Consider the following 4,144-nt stretch of genomic DNA (forward strand, 5'->3'; position numbering starts at 1 on the left):
GGAATTATTTTCAAAAACTAATAACTGGATGAGGAAAACACCAAGAATAAATCTGTGCATATATGATCCCTTACAGTGTGATATCATAACCATTTTACTAGTCTCTGACACTATAATACTCATCATATATTATATCCTTTCTAAGCACATGGCACAGCATATGCTTAATCACAACAATGTCCCTGTTAGTTTCACTTTATAAATAAGCAAATTGAGTCACTGAAGGTTGAAAATATTCTCCAAGATCATCCAGGAAATGCCAGAACTGAAGTCCAAAACTCAGAAGTTGACCTCCAGGTGCCTGTTCTTAAATATACATCATGTAGGTATGTGTGTAATATCTGCCTGGATTCTTACATAGGACTCCAGTGATATACATGAAATAAGAAGCAACAGTTGACATGATTCTCTGGAGGTAAGATAAGAATGCGATGAGGTGAAAAGGTAAAGAAAACCACAGGGAGAGTGTGGAAAAAGGGAGTCCAAGGCAGGACAATACTTAGGTGTTTGTGTAGTACCACATCGATATAAGACAAAGTACTGAAAGCCAAACAAACAAAAATATAACAAACACTTTCTGATTGATTTAAAGTCTAATTCCTAAGATGGAACTCATTCCTGGCAGTTAATTTGGCCAAAAACCTTGGCTGACTAGGTGATAAGACCTAGGGGGTAAACCAATACTATTATTCCGCTAAATGGACATAGTAAATAAATACCCCCCTAAGCTCTTTGCACTCGTAGATGAGTGCATCTCCCAACCCTCACCAGTGTCCTGGTTACCGTCCATTATCAACTTGACACACATGGGAAGCGGGAACCTCAATTGAGAAACAGCTTCAATCAGATTTGCCTGTAGGCATTTTCTTAGTTGCTGCTTATGTAGGAGGGCCCTGACCACTGTGGGCAGTGCCATTCCTGGGCAGGTGGGCCTGGGCTGTATAAGAAAAGTAGTGAGCAAGCCAGTGGAGCAGCATTCTCCATGGTCTCTGCTTCAGTTCCTGCTTCCAGGTTCTGGCCTTAAGTTCCTGCCTTGACTTCCCTTGATGATAGGCTGTGAGCTGTCAGCCAGATAAATCCTTTCCTCTCCAAGCTGATTGTGGTCAGTGTTTTAGCACAGCAATAAAAAAACTGACTGGAATAACCAGAAAAAGCTTCTTTTTGCAGAAGATGGTTATTAGTACAGAGACCCACAACTGGTCAACATGCAGAGAATAAGAGACTGTGAAGTGTTCAGGTCTAAAGGAAACACTTATATCACACCACCTCTGGCCCCAGGCTCAGGGATTGTTGCAGTAGAGAGGATAGAAAGGTAAGATCAAGAGGTAACGAATGTTTACATGAAACAGCGTTTACCTGAATGTGACAGGATATTTGTACACATGAACTCACAGTGGCTGTGACTGCATCCACAAGACCTACACAAGATCAAGCCAGCCAAAATCTCAGCGTGGATGGAGAAGGGCTGATGGAGTCCCACCCCTATCTTAGGCACTATTGGTAACTGATGGTTACCGGGGAGAAGAAAAATCTCCAAGGATATTTTCGAAGGATACAACCCCTGAGAGACTACTCATGTTCCAGCAGATGGTCCTACATCCACACACATATAGAAAGATTTTCTTTTCCTTTTTGAAAAACTGGAAATGTTATATATTTAAATGAAACCTGAACTATTCAGAAAGATCATAGCTTTCCAGAACTGCATTTATTCTGTGTGTTTGAATAATTAAACAAAGGTAAAATACCACATTTTAATCAGTCTTTTATTTTCAAAGTGCTATGATTAGTTCTACAAATGTTTCAAAAATAAGAACAAATAGAGATAATTTTCTGGGCCGGTCATTGTTGTGGTTCATAGGTTTGGCAGCTGGGTAGGACCATTGGTTGGTTTTCTTCCTTAGCAGGTTGCACAGCACCTTCTGATACTATGAGAGCCAGTGTTTGGGGAGAAGGCTTCTAGCTCAGTTCCAGCTGGACTGCTCCAGGCCCTGTGTCCAAAGTATGTGGTGTCTTCAGGTCTGAAGGGTCTTACCTTCAGCTTCTGGGAGGTAATCAAGAGCTGTGGCAATAGCCTATTTTGAGAGTCTCTTGGACCATGCTGACCAACAGCCATAAGGGAGGTTTCCTTGCTTGCACTGATTTTTGTTACATAGCCTTCATCACTCCATACTTCATCACTTCATATATCACATTTACGTTTTTCAATAGGCTTATAAAATATTACATTTCCCTTTGGGGTTCTTCATACTGTGTAAGTATTTTTATCTCTCTTTCCTCCCTCTCTCCCCTGTATAGGCCACCTTCCTCCTTATCCAGTTAGAGTAACCCCATTTTCCCCATGTCCACCTCAATAATAGCTGCTTCCCACTCTCCTCCTTTCTAGATCTCCCTCTTCCCACCCTGTTTTCCTTTGCCTTTTCTGTTGTTGTGGCTCCTGCTGTTACTTCAGGATTTATACTCACACCTAAGGATTTGGAACTAGGATCCACAAAGGAGAGGACATGTTGTTCCTTGTTTTTCTGAGTCTGGGTTACCTAACTCAATTTACCTGGGTTACCTGTATGACAGTTTCTAGTTCCTTTCATTTACCTTCAAGCTCCATGATTTTATTTTTCTTTATTAAACAATTCTGTTGTTTAAATGTACCACATTTTCATTATCCATTTATCAGCTGAGGAACATTTAGGCTATTTTCATTTCCTAGCTATTGTGGGAAGAGTAACAATAAACATGGGAGTGGTATAGCTCGATCATGTGGTAGAGCGACCTCAACACCGAAGGCTCAAGGAACATCACAGAACTGGGGGAGAAAAGATTCTAAGACACAGTGGGACAAGAATCTACTGCTTGTTAATGCATTCTCCAGATGATAGGGAAGCTACACCATGAGAGCTCCACAGAATTGTAGCCTAACAAAACCTGCATAGTGACAAAACCAATTGACATGCCAATTTGGATCCAGAAAATCTCATGAGGTCCCAATTCAAGATGAAGAGCTACAGGCAACCAATGGCTGCTAAGGTTTCAGTTTTCTCAAAGGATTAGCTCCCTGAGAGTTTGTCTGATCCCAAATGGGCAGCCCTAAACACATGAACACATGATAACTGCTAAATGCACTCAGTACATGGAATATAAATTATATATATATATATATATATATATATAGAGAGAGAGAGAGAGAGAGAAAAGAGATAGCCATCAGCTTTCTTCCCCTATTGCTCGGCCCCAGGAGCACTGCTTCTGGGCCTGGCCCTGCACTCACCTACCTCTGCTTCCCTGGGTGTGCACCACCCACAGCAGGCCTCTCTCCCACCCACAGGCCTCTCTCTGGAGTAAGTCCACTGCGGCCTCCACACCTTGACTCCCCCAGCATCATTCACCCTCCCATCTCCCCAGCCAGTCTCTCCTTCTAGCCTGGGTCCTGTCCCATTCCTTGTCTTGGCACCCCAGACACCCTGGGAAATACCACTGCTTCCTGATTCTTTGCATCCAGACCAACTCAGTGCTTTCTAAAGTCCCCAGGAGCACTCTGGGCCTGGCCCTGCCCTCATCTCCCTCTACTTCCCTGGGCCTGCACCACCCACCAGCCTCTTTCGGGACTTGAAGGCTCACCTTTCCTCTTCCTGATCCTTTGCATCCAGGCCAAAACAGCTCCTCAGTGCAGTCCCCGGGAGCCCTTGGGGGCACTTCCCGCCCCCATTTTCCTTTGCATCTCTGGGTGGCATGGCCACAAGCTGCCCTAGACCAACATCTTTCCTGGGCCCAGCTCCCAGACCAGTCCAACCCCCAAAATCCTGAGGCCAAAATATTTCCTGGAGGGATACAAACCTTAGGAGAAAGCCTGAGACCATCTGATCCTCATCTGACTTGGGTCTCTGGGAACTCCTGAAGATAAAAGCAATCTGGCCACTCCAATATAAAATCAAAAGAGAGAACCGGAAACTTAGACGAACCAGCTTTTCATGCCCAAAAAGTAAACCACAAAGACATATAAAGTTCACAAAAAAAGCAGAACTAAACTTGAAGGCTTGAGTCTCACACAATAATCAGAAACTACAAAACAAATTCACATGTCAAAATCACAGAGAAAAAATAACATGAAAAACCAAAATAACATAGCCCCACCAAATACCAGTAATCC

This window comes from Nannospalax galili, unplaced genomic scaffold, assembly GCF_000622305.1.
Source record: "Nannospalax galili isolate Female #2095 unplaced genomic scaffold, S.galili_v1.0 scaffold207, whole genome shotgun sequence".
Taxonomy (NCBI): Eukaryota; Metazoa; Chordata; class Mammalia; order Rodentia; family Spalacidae; genus Nannospalax; species Nannospalax galili.